Raw genomic sequence first — 21,965 nt, forward strand, 5'->3', positions numbered from 1 at the left:
TAGAAACATCTTCCCTTTTTTTTCTTTTTAACTCTGGGTTTGAAAATCTCCAGTTCTAGACCTTTGTGCTATTCATACTTGGAATACCTTAGCCTGGAGTCTTTTCTTTTTTATGAAAATAAAGGATCTTTCATTATTACATGCAATCATGTCCTGTAAGATGCCTTTCTTCCCCAGAGCAGTCAATTCCATCCAGCTGCTCCTCTCTGTGAAGAAAAGATTCTCCTCCAATCAAAGATAAGAGAGGATGAGGCTTGTAAAAGGGAAGGCCCCCCAAGGCCACACAGAGGGCAGGTCTCTTGGCACCTCAGCCAGAGCTCCAGTTCAACTACCTCTTGGATTCTTCCAATTCTCTTTTTCCCCCTCCTTTCTCCATTAGCATCGGTAGCTTGTAATATGCTCTTCCTGCTGCAAAGGGTCGCTCTGTATAATAAACATGGAGGCCCCATCCACAATGACACCATAATCCATTTACTGCAAAGGGATATAATAAAGTCCATTTATTACAGCAATTAACAGAGCAGCATTTACAGGCATGTTTTTCAGCATGAATGAGAAAAGTGCTTACTCCAGGTGCATAGGTTCAGGAAAGGGACAACTTGAGCCAGAAGGAAACCAATTATTTGCCAAGTAAATGGGTCCCTGCTACCCCTGGAAAATGAATAATCAGAGACAGCTTGGTAGAGGAAGATTTCAGTGTAAGAGACAGATCCAGTTTATTACTTTACTGGCTCAGGAACTTTCTCTGAGATTGTGGCTTCACAGAAATGCCAGGATTTGAGAGGGTTTGCATAAGAGCATCCTCACCCCAACTACATGCGCTGGGTTCAAGGGCTACTGACTAATATTGGAATAAATAATGAGGGGAAATAGTAGCACCATTGTCTCCCTAAGGTTTTCCTGCCATCCTGGAAGAAAGGGTAGGGGAAAGTGGAGAAGGATGGGGTCTAGGAAGAGATGAAGAGAGTGAGAATGTGAATGGCAAGAGGAAGAATACCTTCAGTCCTGAGGAGGAAAGGGAAATGGAAGCATGGTTATTCTTGGAAAGGGGAGGAACCCATGATTCCATTTCCTAGCCTGAAGGGTGACTGCAAGCTTCATCTTGGGTTTTCAAAAGCCCAAAGTCCTCTTTGTTACCTGTTTTTAATTCTGGAGGACTAAAAAATATATGTTCCCAGTATCAACTTACTTGACTACTAATCATCCAACTTAATTTCTCTATGTCCTTTCAGGATATGGACAATGTATTCCCTAGGGTTGGCAACAAACTCCCTCAGAATCTGCTTGTTTAACCATCAGGGAAAAGATTCCTCAGATTCACTGCCCCGAGTGATAACTCTCCTAGAGTGACAGCTGTTTTTCTCTGGGGTAACTGCCTAAAGAGAGGAGAAAACGTTTGATCACTTAGGAACTAGATTCCTAAGACAGACACAAAACCAAAGGTGTGGGGGCTGACAGCCCTCAGAACTGTGTCCCTCTGGAGTAGGATGCCCAGCTGGGAGGTCACCTAGCAGGCCTCCTGTCCCTCCATTTGTCTCCTCCACCTCAGGTCTCTGAAAGGAGGGACAACACGGAAGGATGAGGGCAGAGGCCAGTCTGGCCTCTCTGGAGCAGAGAGAGTCAGTGCTCCTAGCATCATGAGTAACTGGCTAAAAATAACTACGTTGCCATGGTGACGGAGGCTGGGAGAGTCCTGAGGATTTCGCCTGAGTCCAGCCATCTCTCTCTGACAACTGTTTCCTTCTGCCTCTTCCTCCCCCCTGCACTTTGAATCTTAGATGGAATATAAAAAGTGGTTGCCATAGAGGAGACTGCCTCAAAACGGGGCAGGGAGTGGCCAGGTGCCCCACTAGGAAGACTGGGGAAAATTCACAGAGCTACAGGGTTTTTGCAAAATACAAAAGCTTCCTGAGGAAATAGTATATAGGAACAGTAAGATTATCCTTATTCAGAAAGAGACCATTAGGTCTAAATAGGCTTCACAGACTCTAGCCAGGATAAAGACTCTGAACTCATGCTCCCACCATTTGCCACCCAGTGCCTCGCTGATACCATCAGCCAGGGCTGCAACTCTGTACTTCACAGAATAATCTGTCTCTATTCCTTGTGTTTCAGACCTATAGCTCCTAAAATTAAGAGCATGAAAAAGCAATTTAGAGAAGAGGACTCAGGTATAGGTAGCATATAAGAGGTCCAAGATAGAATTTTCTTCAAAAGATCAAAGCTCTAGTCCTGAATCTTTAACAAGCAGTGGGTTATTACATTTTTTTTCCTTTTTTTTTTAACCCTCTTTCTTTTCCCAAAATTGGCAGGGATGGGGGTGTAGAATAGGGAATCAGAGGATTTAAGTAGGCAAGGAGATGGCAGCTGTGACTAACCCTTGCTCCATGGCTCAAGAAACTGAATATTTCTTGAATCAGTCACATCAAGTTAATTATCTTACATGTAATTGATATATATTTTGCTATAAAAATAGTTATTTCTTCGAATATTAAGACTTCATGAATAGTAAAGTAGCTCAAAGAATGCACTTAACCCACTCAAAGAAAAGGCTTTAGTGGCCATTTGCAAGTTTATAAATTGGGGTGTATTCCATTGTTATGGGGAGAAAGGACACAGATTTAAACTTGAAATATTTGCTGCAAGTCCTTGGTCTGCTACTTAACTTGGATTTCAGTTTCTTCAACTGTAAAATTAGAGGACTTCAAAGGTCCAACTTATCCCCTATGTGGCAAGTTACTCATTGTCTTTACCTATATATAAGGTATATGGTTTAAATCCCCCAAATCTAAATTTCTATGAACTGGGTTCCCGTGAGCTTCCACAAAACTATCTGGATCATTTTGGTTATACTCTTTATATGTAAAATGAGGAGTTTGGACTAGATGATTTCCAATGTCCCATCTTGTACTAAATTCAATGATAGTCTATGAATTATTTCATACTCTTAATTTTAGACTCTTAATTCATACTATGTTAAATAATCTGTTCAAATTCAATCTCACCACCCTTGCCTGGTAAAGGAGGTAAAGGAGGAATGAGAATCATTTCCCCCATTCTATAGATGGGGAAAACTGAGACTTAGAGAAATGACTTTCCCAGATTCCACAGGAGAGTCAGGAATGGTACCACCTTGGAAACTGGGGTATTTTGATTACAAGTTCATTTCATGTCATTTTAGTTTCTCCTACTTCTGTATAACCCTGCCACACTGTAAACCCATCAGTGGGATCCTGAATTCCATGTGCAAAATGCATGTTTAGTCAGTAGAGGGGGCAGATTCTTAGACTTCATATTACCATAAATTTGTGCAATCACTTTGGATAGGAACTCATTAGCAATTATGTAGTTCACTAGTAGTTTACTCAGATGGGGCAGAGGGAAAGGACTGAATAATTTTTTATTCTTTTAAGTATTTTCAGTAAAGACCCTAAAATATGTCAAAGATTGTTTCTGGGGTGGTGGGAAAGATGGTAGGCTAGAGAGAGTAAATACCTAAGCATGTGAATGTGTGTTATATGAACATGTGTGTGTGTGTGTGAGAGAGAGAAAGAGAGAAAGACAGACAGACAGAGACAGAGAGAAAGATACAGAGATAGAGAGAAAGATAGAGAAGGCAGTCTAAACCGGCCATAAGAGCTTTTTAAGGACTCATCTATAGCAAGAAAGGAATGATAGGACAGTATAGAGCATGGATCTTTTGGAGGCATTCTAGGGACAGGAGCACCAGTTCTCTGTGTCCTCACCCCCAACCATGTTTTTACAAATGCTGATATAATTTCCTTCCCACAATTCCACCATGCCAAAGTAGCACAGAACAGCACTCATTCTGGTTACAGTACAGGGGATGTGTGGAACTAAGTATAGCTAAATCTTTATCTTCATATTGCAGCTGACTAAATTATTGCATTATGAGTTTGTATATGTGTGCATATATACATATATAATATATACATATTCTCTCCCCATGTCCTTTACATTCAGAATTCCTTCCCTGGAAAACTGGAAAGGAAAATACTTTGTAAATACTAAGAAATTCAACCTGAGATAGGAGCTAGGGATCTCCAAAGGTCCCTTTGCCCCTCTGTTCCCTGAGCCAGGACCCTGGACAGCTATCAAATTCTAAGAATTCCAAATACTTAACAATCCTAATCATACATATGCTTGTGGAAAGCAGGGAGGAGGACAGGGAAGAGGAAAAGTGTACAGAGTCAATTTTATCCCTTTCTTTCATATAGGGAAACCAAGGCACAGGGAGACTAAGAGAATCCCCTCCGCTCCCACAATGAATCAGATGAATGGAACCTGAAAGGTTTGATTTACTTCAAGTTCCCAAGACTCTTACCACAAAACCCCTTTGACTCTGGCTTTAGACATGGGATAAATGTGGAACAAAGTGCAAACATTAATATGGAGACCATAATTGGAGGAAGACCTTGACTTAGGGTAGTGATTCAATCAGGAAAGGGAATCAATCAAATAGTTTCACCTCACTTTCTGGGAATAAATGATAGACAGAGCAGGGAAGCAGGTGGCAAGTTGGCCAGAGACACTATCTCCTGAAAGGTGGAAGCGAAATCTCTGAGGGTGATAACAGAATAAAATTCCCATCATCTTCATGGACCACTTATACCTTACTCTTCTAATCTTCTCTCCTTCAGTCTCCCAAAGGATCAAGACCTGTACATTCATCTCCACCATTTTTCAAGTAAAAGGAGGAGAATGGTCCCCCTATTTTCACTGAAGGGAAACCAAAGTCCAGAAGAGCCACTAAAATTGTTATCTTAGGTGGGCAGAATAACCTAACAGGCTATGTGTGGTTCATTCTCATTTCAACTTCAGCAGCAACAGCAAGAGCAAGTCCACACTGGCCTTTTAATCTTCCTTCTTATTACTCTCACCCCAGCTCTGAAAAAGGAACAGAATTGGTAGATGCTTCTCTTCAGGCTTGGCAGCTAAACTATTATACTGCTTTCTATAACTGCCAGCCAGCCCTATTCTCAGAAATACTACTGACCTTAGAGAACCTCTGTTCCCTCTATCCCTGCTTTGGGATTCAAGAGACAATCAGTGTATGTATCTCAAATCTGCTTTGTGGATAAAATAAGTGCCTTTTAACTCTTCTGCTGGTATTCTCCTGAAGCCCAAGTAATCACCAACATGTGAATTGTGTTTTAGAGGTAGGAGGGGGAGGTTGGACAATATATTCATGAGAACATTTAAAGTTACTGCACATACAAGACCTATTTTCACGGTGTGATGACCTACGGAAAGTTTCATTTTCCTACTTGTCGATGTTCCCATATTCAGAGCTTATTTGCCATCTAAAAGCAAGAAGGAACTTTTAAGTTTCTGTTTTTGGCATCCTTTAAATGTTGCTTCTTGCTCTTTTTTGGGGGGAGCAGTCTCAGTTTAAACTATCTGGGTCTAAGGAAATGAGTGTATTGCAGGGTGAGAGCATGGGTTTGGAGATAGGGGAGGTTTTAGGGGTTGCCCCTCACAAAGGCAGCCTAAGGTCCATGAAGGAAATCCAAGTATTGCTTCCAAATGTCCCTGAAGGGGGAATGCTCAGACCTGATAAAAGCAAATTATATAGAATTTGCTCCTACTTCCTTCTCTTACCTTTCAAGGGTCTAGCACATGATCCCTCTCCACTCCCTGTTGTTCAAGAACTCCAAGAGATTGGCCTCCTATCAAGGGATGGGGAATCACAGCAATGCTTTCTTTGACTGAATTACCCTTTATCTTGGTAAGTGGAGGGTTTTTTCCCTTGGATGCTAAAGGCCTGAATTTCTTTTGGAGATACTGAGCTACTTCCTATAGTGAGAAAGAGCATTCTTTCCAAAACAAGATCTTTCTATCTATAACATTTTTTCTCATTCCTTCCTTCCTTCCTTTCCTTCCTTCTTCCCCTCCCTCCTTCCTTTCATTCCTTTCTTCTTTCCTTCTCTCCCTTCTTCCTTCCTTTTCTCCTCCCTTCCTTTCTTTTTTTCTTTCATTCCCTCTAAGCATCTAGAAAGGTGTCTCAGGCACAGTGACAAAAGTCTATTTGCATACAAAACAATCTAAAGAAGGAATTATCTCCTTCTTTGCCTCCTTCGTTCTGGGAAAGGAGGACTGATACTAAGCCCCAGGTAAGGGAAGGAAATCAAGAAGGGTAAGGTATCTTGAGTCCCTCCTCACTTCCCAGACCTCCCAAAGGCACGCATTTAGGCATTTTCCTATGGCTTTAAGAAAAATGGAAAACGTAAACAGATGAGGTTAAGAAGCAAGAGGGGTCCCCAACCAAGCCCTGATAGAAAGCCACCTGAGGGGAGAAGGGCTCAGTGGGAAGGCAGGGTTGCTTAGATCACTATCCCTGCCCTGGAAGCACAGAAATTGTAGAAGTGGATGATGACATTGATTGGCTTAGCTGGAAAAAAGAAACTCCTACCTTCCAGAGAGAAGCCAAATTCTCAACAAAAGATGAGGAGAGAAAAAGAACCCTAAAGGAGTAGAGTCCATCTTGAGAGAAAGGACAGACCCCTCTCTCTGCCAGAAATTCTCCAACTGAAGCTCCTTAATTCCTTGGATCCCACCTTTGACTACTCTAACTTCCAGTGGAGCCTAAAACAGGAGGACCTGGGATAGATAGTTCCAAAAGAAGAATGGGAATACAGACACAGGGCCAATCCCTTTGTACTACCTTCCTATCCTCCCTTAGAAACTCCTCCCTAAAATTCTAAGCCCCAATTTCCATCCAAGTCTTGGGAAAAAATTTTTTCCACACTGGTCCCACCAGAGCCCATCAAACAACATAGTCCCTCTTTTTCCAACCTCCCCAATCTAGATAAGGGTCAGTTCCATGTTTCTAATCAAAAGAAGTTGGTTGCCCATCTCCCCACCTTCTTGATTTTGCAATAATTGTCCCAGCCCATGACAGCATGTTCTTCACTCAGTCTTTAAATGTGTTGACTCCAATGAGCTCTCATTCTCAAGGTAGAATAAGTGTTCCATTTGTTGTAAAGTCTTGTCTGTCTCTTGATGGTCTGACAGAAGTTTTCATGCTTCAGTTGGCTTCATCCTATCTTTGCCCTACCTCCCCCTAAGCAGGGAGGTTTCTGGGTATGGGCTGGAGGATTGGAGGGTACAGAAGAAAAGCAAAGGGAGAGGGGCCAGTTGGGGTGATATTTATGTTTTGAATCAGCTTGAATAGGAAAGGACCCCCTGGCTTTGTCTCTGGGCTAAGCATCTACTTCTTCTCAAATCACCTGGGATCATCCCAAACATCCCCATTCTGCCTTCAGAAAAGTCCCAACGTCCATTGAAGGGCTAAATGAGATGAGGCACTGGGATGTAAAGCATAGGGGAGGCCACAAATTATATCTTCTACTTCAAAGTCCCAACCCCCAGGTGGGAGCCTAACATCGGGAATCTGAAAAGGCGCCAAATGAAAGAATCCCTCAGGAAGGAGCAAGGGGGTAACCTGACCAGGCAAATGGTACAGTCCCTGTTTCCGCTCACACTGCTGTCTCTCGCTGTCTGTGGGTATCCTCTTTCTTCCTCTTCATTTTGCAGAAGCCATGGAGTCCACAGAAGCAGGCAAAGGTGAACTGGGGCATTCCCTACTCCTGGCTGAGGGCCATTCACTGGAGGAGATCTGTAGGGAAGTAGGGGGAAGGAGGAATGGAAGAACAGGAAGACACAATGCAGCCTGGGATTAATGTTCCTAGAAGCCTACTGGTTGGGGCACCCCTACTATTCTCAGATGAGAGCAGTTGGATTTCACCTGGTTCTTTCTTGCATCTCAGAACAAACAAAGGGGGGAGTGAGGGGAAGCCTCTGAAACCTGAGTCTGTTTGCAGGTACTAGCTGCAAAACTAGAACACCAAGGCCAGTAAATATTAATTTCCACTTAGAACCTGAATAAATCTGGGATAGCCAAGAGAAAGACCTCTATCTTCTTCTCCTAACTCACTGACACACACAGTATCTTTGTGTGTATCTGTGGTTGGGGGAATAGAAAAATAAGTTGACAGAAAATTATTTTTGACTTGCAAAGACCTACAAAAGCTGGTAGTACTGTTTCTGCTTCCTTTTTTTTTTTTTTTTTTTTTAAACAACATGGCTTAATGAATGGTATTAGGTGGGAAAACCTTAGTTTGAGCCATTCCCTCCAATTTTGTGTGGCCATGTGCCCCCTTCAGTCTTGCTTTCCCTCTCTGTAAAATAAGAATAATAATACTTTTATTTCTATTGTGAAGAAAATGTTTCACAAACAAGAAAGTGCTATATACATCAAAGTTGTTATTGTTTCTTGGGGTACAAAGACAAAAAGTTAAATGATATTCAGGGGTCCAGAAGTGAGTAGTTGGCTGTGTAAATACTGCTAAGACACTCAGAAGTAAATTTGGTTTTCACCTTCCTTTCCCACCAATTTCAATAATTGCAGCTAAGTAAAAAATACTGTTGGAACATTTTTTTTCATAAATTCTAGTAAATGTGCCCTCCTCCAACATCTTGATATAAACCTGGAAGACCATTTGTTCATTCAACAAGTATTTGCTGACACCCCCCCCACACACATTCCAGATAAGACCCCATGCTGTGGACTAGACAAAAATGACTAAGACAAAGGTCTCTTTTCTCCAGCAGCAGAAGAGTAATCCCAACTCCCAGCAGACTGGGAAGCGGGGTTCCATTTAGATTTGCCTCTGATTGAGCAAGTATCTATACCTGGCAGGGTCCTCAGTACACAAAGCTGGAGAATTCTTGTGCTCTTCTCAGTATCAGTGATGGATGAGAAACCATCACAGACCAGCCTGCTCACTTAAAGAATGTCACTTTGTCCTGGACTTAATAAATGACTCTGGGAATCAACTTTAACAGGACTGCTCCCTTAAACCTTGGTCATTTTGTGATTCCACCAGAGTGGTTTTCTACTCTGCCTCTACCCGTACCCTGACACAGGGAGAGCAGAGTTATATCCAGCCAAGTTCTGCCTACAGTGGTCTTCCAAGCTCAGGTCTGTGGTGCTCACAGAAGGAAGGTGCTGTTCACGGATACATGCAAAGGGGGAATCCTGGAGGATTTTCCTGAGGTGTCTAGCTTATACTTCTTCGAATAAATGAGAGAGAAAAATAGTATTTGACATTTGTGCAGCACCTTCAAGTTTGCAAAGTACTCTAGATAATAACAGGTAGCATTTATAAGAGCAGCTTAGGTTAGCAAAGAACTTTGCATAAACTTCACAATAATTCTGTGAAGGGGGTGCTGTTGTAACTCCATTTCACAGATGAGTAAACTGAGGATCAGAGGGTTTAAGTGACTGGCAAGTAACAAAGTCGAGTAAGTTTCTAAGGGAGTGGAGCATCAACTCAGGCCTTCCTCACTCCAATTGTGCCAATTGTCTTCTGAGATCTATTGAGATGTCCTGGGAAAGAGTTCCAGATTTGGAGTCAAAGGATGTGCCATTTTCCTAGATCTGCCATTTGGCATCTACATGACCCCAGCTGAGTCACTTAATCTTATTTGAGAGAGCTGCATTAGATGCTCTCCATCTTTTGGTTCCAGGCACTTTTTCTGGCTGTCTCCCATGCCTGGAACACCCTCTCCCTCCTCCACTATGACCACAGATCTCCCTGACTTCCTTCAAATCCTAATTAAAAGGCTCCCTTCTACCAAAAGCCTTCCAGTGCCTTCCCTTCTGTTAATTATTTCCCATATATCTGTATATAGGTATATCATGTTTGCATTTGACTATAAGCTCCTTGAGTGCAGGGACAAGCATTTAGCACAGTTCCTGGCACACAGTAGGTGCTTAATCAATGTTGATTATTTGATCAATTGACCAACCTCTAAGGTCCCTTTCAGAAGTAAAGCTAGGATCTCATTTGATGCTCACAACTGCCCGTGAGATAGTCTTTGTAGATACTATTGCATGTTACAGCTGGAGAATTGGCTTCAGAGAGATCAGAGGTAAGATACAGACACATGCATTTTTGACTGCAGGTTCAACATTGCCTACTACACCACCCTGCCTCTCCCAGAAGCCTATAATTAACCATTATCAACTTCACTTCCCTGTTTTATAACAGGCTGCAGTCAATCCTCCCAGCTCCCACCCCTCAAAGCCCCACTGAGCCTACAGTATCCGGAAACTGGTTCAAACTGGATTAACTACAGAGGTGGTCCCAGGGGCTGGGCTGATGTCAGAGCCCTTGTTAAGTCCAAAAGTTCAAGTCTGCCCTTGTCTATTTTCTTTTTTGGAGGAAAAAAAATCCTCAAGCTTCTTTAGGCAGATAAAAAGAGGCAGGAACTTTACTGATCAAACGTCACCCACAGTGGAGACCATGGTGCCGATGGGATGCTTCCCCTCCCACCCCTCTCACAGTTAATTTGCTGTGGGGAAGACAGAGTCACCAGGGTCCTCCTTATAAAAATTTCACCAGCTGTAGTTAATGGTTGTAATTAATAGGTACAATAAATTTCCAATGGCTGACTGGGATGGGCAGGTGATTGAGTCTTAGTGAGTCCAGGAAGGGAAACCAGTTATTTAATAACCCATTTTCTAGTGCTGTTCATACACCCACTCACTTGGAGTAAATATAGATACCAGAGAGCAATCTCCAGGATATATATAGAATGTGGAGACAAAACTACTATATTTCTAGATGTACCTACTGTAACTATCTAAGGAGCTTTCCCATGACAAACCTAGAGAGAGAGAGAGAGAGAAACAGACAGACAGACACTGATTTAGACACCCGCGCATACTAGGAGTCAGGAGACTGGAGAGTTATTCTTGGCTCCGCTGCTGAGTCACTTTGGAATTGTCATTGAACTTCTTTGAGTTTTGGTTTCTTTAGCTAGAAAATGCCAGAGGACAGACCGACTGTTCAGGTTTTAACATTGGGCATTTTTAGGACTTATCTCTACATGGGATGGGAAAGGGAGTGGGTAAAGTGATTTGACCGTGTCCCCTTAAGACTTTTGGATGAGGGTACAGCTATACCCTTTGAAATTCTCCAATGTCTCCTGCTTGGGCCAGTCCATCTCTAACAACACAGTATTATTAAAATTTGTAAGGTCTCATAACAAAAGGAAAAACAGGAACAGAAATCCATTACAATTAGCTATCAAAATAGTGTTGACAGTAATTCCCTCCCTACTCTCCCCAGTCCCTCTTTTGACACATTTCTGCTTGTTTATGTACTGATCCCTCTCTTGTATCTCCTTCTCTGTCCCTTTTTTTCCCTAATTCAATTTCTCACTTAAAATATGACCTCTTTCTCCATCCTGCCCTATTAACAACAGTGCCTTCCCTGGGGTCTTGCATGGGGCAAAATATGAAAGTCTCATCCTTTTAAGAATAATCTCACATGACTCAGTTAGGAAGGTTTGGAATGGCAAGTTGGAATAAGACATAGCAGTGGAAAGAAGCAATGAGCCAGCAGCTCTGAGCTGGGCTGGAGCTTCTGAAGTTTGGTCCAACATTCTCTGAAATGTCAATGTTCACTTTCTGTGCTATAGGAATTTCAGGTCTGTTGGCTAGATGGGAAAGGGAGCATCTCGTTGGATGACCCACATGACTGGGGGAAAGGAGCCTTTAATGAAAAAGATCTGATTATTTTGACCTGGTCTCTAGCCTAGGACATTGTGTGAATGTGTGTCAAGGGAGAAACAGGATTCTTTCCCCCATCTCCCGTTGTATTACTTATGAGCCTAAAATAGAGAAAGCTGCTTTCTAACTCCATTACCCCCCCCCCCACACCTCCTTTTTCCTTTTATATTGCCTACCTCTCTAGACATGTCCTTTCCTCACTATATCAAAGGGGGCTGGAAATGAGAAACAAAACCTTATTCACCAGATAATGCTCTCAATAAGCCTCCTTTTAAATTTAACCCCTAGTGAGGCACAAAATCCATGCTAACTGTCCTGGTACAGACCATCATTGATCATCTCTCCAGTTGATCCTCAAGTTCCTGGTTAAGGGGAGAATCCAGAAGACCTATTTTGTCCCTCCAACTGACCCTCATACATAATATCAAGTAATAGAATCCCTGAGGATTTAATGATTCATAGCAGGGGAGTTGATTTAGAAAGATTTAGTTTCAAATATTACTTCAGATATGTATTAGTTTTGTGGTCCTTGGGTAAATTATTTAATCTCTTTTAGTCTCAGTTTCTTAATCTATAAAATTGAGATTAAAATAGCACAGGATTGAAGAGGATCAAATAAGATGTATATAAAGTGATCTGCAAACCTTACAGTATTATGTAAATTCAAATTTACACCCTCTTTCCCAGTTTCCACTGGCAGAAATCATTCTAAGTTGAACGAAATTCACCTTTATGGTGATTTTTTTTCTTTCGTCACTTTATTTGTGGAAAAGTAACAGAAGCAGGAGCTGGGCACTGGGCTCAAACCTAAAGAAGCTTAGATTCTCTTTAAAGATTAACTCTTCTTGCTGAAAACACTCTAATTTCTTAGGGATTTGGGGGTTTCTTTGTGGTTCTATGTGAAAGGTTCCCTCTTTTTCTCTTTCCCTCCTCTCTGTCTCTCCTCCCTCTCTCCTCTCTCTCTCTGTGTCTCTCTCTCCCTGTGTGTCTCTCTCTGTTTCTCTGTCTCTCTGTCTCTCTGTCTCTCTCTCTCTCTCTCTCTCTCTCTCTCTCTCTGTTTCTCTCTGTCTCTCTGTGTTTCTCTCTGTCTCTCTCTCTGTTTCTCTCTGTCTCTCTCTCTCTGTCTGTCTCTGTCTCTCTCTCTGTCTCTCTGTCTCTCTCTCTCTCTCTCATTGTCTCCATCTCTCTCAATTTCTCCTCACATTTTCAGGGTTTTTAAATAATTATTTGAACTTGCACGGCAGGAGGTCTGAACGTTTAAAATAGACAAATAATCAAAAACAATCTCTTTCATCCAGTAATTTCAATCTACTCCTAACAACATATCGCTAACAAAGAAGTAACCCCAAAGCCCAGAGTAGGGGAGACCGAGGGAATACAGTGGGTTGGGTGTGTGTGACTGATATGGAGAAGGTATCTGGATAATTTCTCCAATAGAGAATATGACCCTGGGCGGTGGAGAATAAGCTCTCCTCAGCAATGACTTGTGCCCAGCTTTCCTTCCCAGGTTTTTCCTTTAAGGTTTTCACCAAAGCAGCCTTTGATGTGGGGGTCTAAATTACTCTTCTGCCAAATATACTATTATATTAAGTCCAGCCTAAGAGGTGGAATGGGAAGATGGGAAAAGCATTATTTCAAACAGCCAGGAGAAATCATCACTTATTCCCTCTCTCCCTTAGCCCCTTGCAATTTAATTCAATATAATCCAGTAGATATTAGATTGCTTGCTCTGTGCACTGCACTGTGCTGGGCTAGGTGCTCCCTTCTCTTGCCCACCCCAATCACCTCTCCCTTCCAGGACAAATATTGTCTCCATTCCTCCCCCTCCCTCTGCCTCCTTCTGTCTCTGGCATGAGTGGGGGGATGGTATGCCACCCCCATTGTGCAGATGGGAAAACCTACAGAAAACAGGCTGAACAGGCTCCAGCTAAGCCAAAAGGAAAGCAGATCCTCAGACTCTCAGGCACTAAAATCCAGGATCTCTCTGATATTAGATATACCCCCTTTCAAAGCCTTGAGTGTGTCTGTGTTAGGGGGTGGGGGGGATGGGGATGTTGAGAAGCCAGTAATGGGACATGCATTAAATTAGCAGAGAAGTAAGAGAGACACTTCTTTCTCAAGACAGAAACACAGTAGCTCCCTGTAAAGACAGAACCCTCCCCACCTTCTCAGGAGTCAAAGAGGAAAGAGATACACCTAGGTGAAGGGAGGGAGCCCTATGGTCATGCACTCATGCACAGTGCTAACTCTATCCCCCTCCCCAGCTCTAGAGAGGCAACGTCCCCAAGATCCCCCTCGGTACCGCACCTCGGTAATTAAAATATGAATTCACCTTCCCTCCCTGAGCCATTCATCACTGCGGCAGGGAAGCAGCTGCAGCTTAGGAGACCGGATTTGGGGGATTAGCCGGGCGGTGGAGCAGACACACCAGAAGAAAGAATTAAAAAGGAAGGGGGGAAAATTGGGTTTTGTCTTGCCACCTCCTCCCTCTCCCTTCATCTCCTGCTGCCACCGCTCCCCATACACCTCCCCCACCTTGTTCCCCCAAAGCCTATTCAGAGTAGGTTTCTGGGAGCTGTAGTCTGCAAGGCAGTGTTGATAAACTGTTAGGCCAGGGGTGGGTGGTGGCACTGACTACAGATCCCAAGGCTTCTTCTCCTAGTTGGCGGGGGCTGGGGCAGGAGCTGGGCACCAGGCTCAAGTCTAGGGAAGCCGGGGCTCTCTGCAGAGATTAACTCTTTCTCAGCCCAGCTGAGACAGGGCCCTGACTTCCTTCTTACTGAAAACACCCTAATTCCTGAGGGATTTGGAGGGTTTTTTCTGGTTAGGAAAGACCCCTGAACTCAGTTTAAGGGCAAGCCACCTTTTCCCCTCTCGGCATTTGGGACCCCTTTCCCACCTACTCAATCATGGAGAAGAAAATGGAGAGCGCTCTTTCTTGTTTCTACTAGAGAGCACTCTAAAATCCCGAACTTTATGCTTCCTTCTATCCCTTTACGTTATCCCTTTGCCAGTGCCCGCTATTTCGGTACTTTGTGGGGAATGTGGATGCAACAGGGGTCCTAGACTGTGAAAATTCTGCCCTTGTGTGTTGACATTCTGGGGTTTTTCCTTTCCTGCTCGGTGAAAGTTGGCCACACCCTTCTGAGCTCTGATCAAAGCTTGATACAGAGCTGCAGCTAAGAATATAGAATGTGGAATTTTAAAACTAGAAAAGAGCATAAAAGATCATCTAGACCAACCCCTTTTTTCCTAATCAATTTTCCCGTGGGGGAGATATCATTTTCAAACTTTGCCCAGGGTACACAAATGCCATTTTTCCAACTCTATTCTTTCCGCCATGATCCTCATACCTTCAGCTAAGGGTTCTTCTTTTATTCCTGAGGGCTCTAACAGGTACTGGCTCTGAATAGTCCTTGAATTCTAGTAGACTTATCAGCAAGCTCAGAAACAAGATTCCTGAGACTCAACCTACCTGGGAAGGTACACTCTGGTGAGTGATGGGGCAGGAAAAGAAAGCTAGGGTTCATGGAATGGAATAGACCATTTGACAGGGACAGGGAGACAACCATATTAGGAAAGGCGTAGATTTCTGAGAAAGAAGAAACTCAAAGTATGAGAGACATTATTGGATACTGATTTCTCTCTTTTCCACCATTTATCCTTGGGAGACTCTAAATCAAAGAAAGGAGATGAGCATCATCTAGGTCTAATCTCAGTCAGTTTTGAATGGGACATCTCTCTAATTCCTTTTTGTTTTTATACTTAGTCCCAGAAAAGAGAAATAGATGGTAAATGAAGGGCTATGGAGTTGATCCTTTGAATAACATTATGAGCAAATGTCTTCCCTCAGATCTCCTGAGAAGTATATCCCCTGCAATTCTCTCTGACAGTTGCTTATAGCACAGATGAATAGGAGGTTGGGAGTGTTTCTATAGTCACTCATCCTGGGTAACCTAGATCCTTTTTGTCTCCTGGAGGCCTCTAGATTGAGAAGAAAGTTGCTCAAATCAAAACAGGAAGGGGATTCCCTAGAGAATGGCTGGATGGTAGGGATGCTGGGGCAAGGGATCAGTTTCCAGTGCAACATAATAATATTGCTATTTATTGATAATGATATTTATATATCACTCCACATACATTACCTCATTTGATTCTCACAACAACCCTGCAAGGTAGGAGCTACAGGTAAAACCCTCATTTTATATGTGAAAAAAAACTGAGTTTCAGAATGAAAGTAGTTTTCCCAAGGTCACAAAACAAGTGGCAGAAGTGAGATTTGAACATAGTTATTCCTGATAGGAGTTCAGATTGGAATCTATCCCCTGCTCCATGCAGCTATAAATACAGAGAAACAGGAAGGTGTGGGAATGGAGAGTGAGGGGACAAAGAGGGATACTTTACTGCTGCAGTTTACAACTGTACATATTTTAATGGCAAGAAATTGTGCTTTCTATATCAAGAGGTATTTTATTTTGCAGTGAATTGAGTTGTATTATATAACAAAGGCTCTAACCATCCAATAAAGAATATATATTCAGAGAGGGGGAAAGAAACTTTCAAGCCTTGTCTGAGGTGCAGAAATATTCTATGTGGGGAATATCTTATATATTATAAGAAGGGCAAAGGAAAGAAAATTCCCTGAATGGAGTGCACCAGAATTCTATAAGCAAGAGCTGAATGTGCTGTCTTTCCATAAGACCCTCAGTACAATCACTTCTCTAATTCCATTCTGGGTCTCTCTTTCTTTCTATGTGCCTCTCTTTTCAACCTCTTATAATACTGAGTGTTTTATCTATACTAGGAAGATATTGAAGGAATTTAGAAGGGTCTAATCAGTGATCTCGGAGAGAATGAGGACCAGTCAGCTAAAGTTGCTGTTTTATTCCCCATTTTTATCTGTAAATAGATCTATGTGGATGACATGCTCACCAAATTTTCAAATGATTTGAGCTGGAAGAGATGGCTAATGCATGACAGAATGGCACTCCAAAAGAATTCTAACAACCTAGAATTGTAGGCTGAAGTTAAGGAAATAAAATGTAACAGGGATAAATGTAAAATCTTACACCTGGGTTCAAAAACTCAGTTGAACTAAATAGATAAGATACAGCGAGCAACATAGTAACTGAGCATATAGTTCATGTTTAACAGAGTAAGGTGGGGGTTTCATGTTCTGTGAGTTAATAGAAATCCACAAATGTGACATTGCAACTAGATGAAAAGTCTTGCCCTTGTTTAGTAGACATATGTTGCATACTAACACCCTTTCTTCTCTATTCCTTCATCTTCTTCTGTGTTCCCTTAAAGAACATGGCCTTCTCTTAAATAGTACACTAAATAACAGGGCCCATTGCTCTCTGGACTGGCTCTTCTAATTCTTTTTCAAAACCCAACAAATTCCTTTTCACCTCTCCTTGTTAGAAATCCTAGGTCTTTTCAAGGTTTAGCTCATTGGCTGCCAATGGGAAATCTTTCCTAATCTACTTAGTTATTAATGCTTTCTCCCTCCTCAAATTATGGCGTGTTTGTATAACATAATATAATATGACATGGCATGACAAAACATAATATAATATGTCTGTTTACATGTTGTGTTCCACCAAATGAATATAAACTCTTTACGGACATGGTCTGTGTTTTCTTTGATTTTTTTCTTGATGTCTAGTGTCTAGCACAATGTCTTACCCATAATTAGGTACTTAATAAGTATTTAATGGATTGGCAGATCTGGAAAAAACTCTATAGAAGCAGAGCTTCCAGAAGGAATGCAGTGATAGCCCCATTAGTCCTTGTCCTGATCAGAATATGTCTGGGGGATCCAATTCAATTTTAGGGGAAAAAAATTGACCAAGATCCTATACAAGAAAAAACTTAGAAAAGAAATGGAAAATACTATCAATGTCACAATATCGCAGTATCTCAATTTCAATAGAACTCAGTGACTGAATCCAACTCACCTGAAAATGTATATCTTTTTCAACATGGCCTTCAAATAGTCATTGAGCCCATGTAGGATTTATTGGGGAAAGCCCATTACATACTGAGGAACGCTATTCCACTGCTGAACAGTTCTACTTAGTAGGGATTGAGCCTAAATTTGCCTCTCTGCAACTTCTACCCATTGGTTCTAGTTTAGTATTCTGGGAACAGCAAAACAAAAACAAAAACAAAAAAATCCAAGACTAAGCTCTCTTCTATCTGACAGCCCTTAAAACACTTGGAAGAGCGATGCCATTCTCCCCCTCGCTCTAGTGGCTTCTCTTCTTTAGGTTAAGCTTCCTCAGGTCCTCAGGTGGCACAGTCTCCAGTCTTCTCACCATCTTAATCTCTCTCCTGGATACTCTCCAGACGATGCAGTGTCCTTTCTATGCTGCATCTTCCTCCTTCTGGACACTATTCCTCTGATGTCATTTGAACAATGACTCATTTTATTTGCTCCTAGGAGGCAGAACTGGGGACTAAATAGGTTAAAAGCACCAAAAGGTCAATTTGGGCCCTAAATATGAGGATGAGGATGAGGATGATGCGGATGGTAGTTCATTCACAAATATAGTATTTCCTCATTTACAAAGAGCTTTCTTAAACCTTAGAGCTGTCCGGATAAGGAATTGGCTGACTCAGCAAATGATTATTTCCCAACATCTAAAGGTCTTTATTGAAAGGTTGGATGTCTGCTTTTGAGGAATGCCACTGAAATTCATGCTTTAGGGACAAGTTGGACCAGATCCTTGAAGTCCCTTATAATTTCATGATCCTATAATTTATGATCTTGGAGGTCTAGGGTACCAGTTGATTTCAAAGTCCCCTGACTGTCTAAAAAAATCACTTCTGTCCTGGGCTATTGCTAGTAGATATAATCTGAGTGAAAAATCCTAGAATGTAGATACTTTAGATGTCTTATTTTCCACTAGCTCTCGGACAACAAACATTTAATCACTCACTAAACTAAAGTGATAGAAATGTTTAAAAGTACTTGTACTCAAGAAGCTTGCCTTCTATTTGGGGAAGGAGAGTAAGGGAATAACCATCAGATTATAGATTTAGGATTGAAATCAATTTTAGATGTCATCAAATCTAATTTCATTTTTTAACAGTTGAGGAGACTGAGGTGCCAGAGAGTTAAAAAAATTTGTCCAAGATTACACAGATAAGTGACAGAGCCCAGGATTTGAACCTACGCCTTTTAACTCCCAGTTAGCATACTTTCCCCCTTTACCATAATCGCAAAAGTAGAAAGGATTATAAAGATCTAGTTCATGTAAAGTCTGAAAGCAGATCAAAGCATATTATTTTCACTTTTTAATTTTTTAATGACTTTTCCCCTTTGTTCTGTCTCTGCTTTTCTCCAACTTGACTAATGTGGAAATATGTTTCTATGATTGCATATGTATAACCTATATCAGATTGTTTGCCATCTAGGGGAGGAAGGAGGGTAGAGAGGGAAAAAGAAAAATTTGAAACTCAAAATCTTATGAAAATGAATGTTGAAAACTATCTTTATGTGTAATTGGAAAATACTATTTACAACAAAAAAAGTAAACTACCCACCCATTTCATAGATGAGAAAACTAAGGTCTAGCAGCTAAGGCACATTCATTGAATTAGTGACAAAGCAGGACTATAACTCACAGCTTCTGACTCCAGCATGCTTTATGCTACTGCTATATAGCTCATTCCTTGCCCCAATCCCATCATCCCATCCAAACTAGAACCCTGGGGGTTCCAGTGTCCTTTTCTCAGTGAGGCTCAGAACTTGGGTTCCAAGGGGAGACGCAGGAGCTGTCGCAAGAGGAGGCTCTCCCCTCCCTGTAGCCCATGGCTTTTAGCCCTACATGAGTTGGGAAAAGCAATCACATAGGAATGAAAAGCCATAAGCCACAGCAGAGAGCTAAGGGAGGATCCATCGGTGGGAAATCCAAAGAAAATGGGGTAACTGGGTATACCTGAGAAAATCCTCCCTCCCCACCCATCCCCAGCCTCCCAGAGCTGGTTTAGCCTGGCTTTAGTCCAAGGCCCCCCAAGTGTTATTCTTCACTTTTGTCCCCCAATCCTCGCCCCAGGAATACTAAAGCCAGTCTTGTAATGAGTCTTCAGTTCTCCTTCCCACAAAAGCTTCCACACAATGGTACTCACTCTGGGCTTTTGGAGGTGGTGGTAGTAGCTTCCTGGCCATAAAGGACACTTTTCTAATTCCCTTAATTAGTTTCCAACCCCCTGCCTTGGAGACCTCAATGTTCCCCCCACCCCTTTCCCCCAGAGCATGGAGATGGATTCTTTCAATGCTGGCTGCCCTTGTGCCCCAGATGTTACCGGTCCTTACACACATTAACCCTTTCTAGCCCATGGTGGTGATATTGGAATTAGAAATAGGTATCCCCTATCTTTTTTGTATTCTATAGACATGAACCAAATCTCCCCAAGACTCCCAAGCTTTGTGAAGCCTAGGAGTGACTGCCTACACCAGGTCTCAACTTTTTGTGTATCATGGAATCCTTTGGCTGACTACACTAAAACCTACAGATCCTTTCTCAGAATAATGTTTTGAAATACATGAAATGAAATTCAAAGAATTACAAAGGTAATCAATCATACTGAAATACGGGGTTCAAAATATTTTAAAATGGGTCCACCTATATTAAGAACCCCTGCCCTAGACTTTCTAGCCATTTGATTAAGATAAATGCAAACTTTACTTTCTCATGGGCTTCTCCGAAGAGAAGTTTATTTGTAACCTTGAGTGAAAGTAGAGAAAATGAAGAAAAGTTCATGGTGTTTCGAGGAGGCTTAAGGTGTTGGTGGGAGGGCGGGATATAGAAGATCCAAAGTGTCCTTGACAATAGTGGTGGGGGGAAGTAGGTAATGGTAGTGAAGGTAGTAGGGGGGCTTTTGCTTTTTGGCATTATATAATTGACAAGTAGGAATGATTAAGCCATTCTCTTCATGATATCAGGATTGAAGCAACAGGCAAAACTGAGAGAGAAGCCTTTACCAGGTTCCAAATCTAAAATTACTGGGGAGACCCTTATTCTTGATTCTGTTAGGGACAGCATCCTAGAAAGAGTGGCTATTTCCTTCTTTCTTATCCTGATAATGTATTGTTAGCAACAATCTCTCAGAAACCACTAACACACACACACACACACATACACACACACACACACACACACACAGAGCTCCTTATTTCCAGGAATGTCCATAGGATCCTAAGTTCCATGGCATAGCTCCTTATGTCCCCTAATAATAGCTTAATAAGAGAGACAGCTGGGCTCCTAACCCTGGCATTGTATGCCCTCTGGAGCCTGGGCACTTGTTATCAGCTGCCCACCAAATGGTTCCCACTACTCCCAGGGAGACATCTACCCTAGAAAAAGACTTCTTCCTGCCCCCAGGTTTGCAATCAATGTCTAGACTCAAGGGCACCCTCTCATTGCCAAACTTGCTAAACTTTGGCTGACTCCTTTCTAGTGGGATCTCACATTTTCTGCAGACTCCTTCTTAGGCTGAAGAGCAGACCTCAGGACACTCCTTGTTCCTCATTCATACCATCTGAGAATAGGAACCCAATCCACAGATTTCCCACTCCTTCAGTTCTTTCTTCTACATTCCTGACTGCTTCAGCATTCATAAGCTCCAAGATTCACTCCGGGATGGAGAGCAAAGGCTCTCCAGAAAACTTCAGCCGACCCTCGGTCCCCTTTATCCCTCCCTTTCCTTCTTCTTTTCCCAACTGGAGTATAAGACAGACGGTCCCGAGGGTCCACAGTTAGCTCACCTGGCTCCTGGCAACAGAAACAACTCCCATGAGGTCCCCTTGAATCGCTTGCTAAAGCAGTTTTCTCAGCTCTCCCTTCTTCTATTGCTCTTAATCCCAAACTACTACATTCTGTCTGGACTAGGGATGAGCGGACCTTGGCCTGCCAGTCCTGCTTTACCTCCCATGCCTTTTCCCCTCCCTCCAAGCACACATCCAATCTGAGCAGTGCCTAGATCTACTTGACTAATTTTTTAGACATCAACCCCTCCCACTCTTTCCCCTCTTGTCTCCTCCAGTGAACTGGGAGCCTGGGCTTCCAGCAGCAGAGGGGTGGATACCAGGGAGGAGCCCTGGTCAGGTAGGTATTCCTTGAACCCTGATTCTAGGGTACTTCAATAACAAAGATCTCATTGAGCTGCCGTCTGTTTGGTCTGTGAAGCACAAACCTCTGTATCCACTCCCTTTTGATCTCATTCCCTCTGTGTCCTGTGTATTATTCATTTCTCTCTGCTATGCTATTGGGAGAGGGCTTTTTTTTTTTCTCCTTTCTTCCTTTCAGAACTACTTCCCCTCCCCCGCTCCATGCCTTTTTATTGTGGTGTTGTT

General features: G+C 42.3%; 1 long non-coding RNA gene across 1 annotated transcript; it reads right to left on the minus strand.

Annotated features, from left to right (window-relative positions):
• Positions 1-485: 485 nt before the first annotated feature.
• LOC116419095 lies at positions 486-14,395 on the minus strand. Its single transcript, XR_004229354.1, has 2 exons — positions 13,910-14,395; positions 486-7,639 (listed from the first exon to the last, which is right to left on the minus strand). It is a non-coding gene; the product is annotated as an uncharacterized LOC116419095 (long non-coding RNA).
• Between the last annotated feature and the right edge of the window lie 7,570 nt (positions 14,396-21,965).

This window comes from Sarcophilus harrisii, chromosome 4, assembly GCF_902635505.1.
Source record: "Sarcophilus harrisii chromosome 4, mSarHar1.11, whole genome shotgun sequence".
Lineage (NCBI taxonomy): Eukaryota > Metazoa > Chordata > Mammalia > Dasyuromorphia > Dasyuridae > Sarcophilus > Sarcophilus harrisii.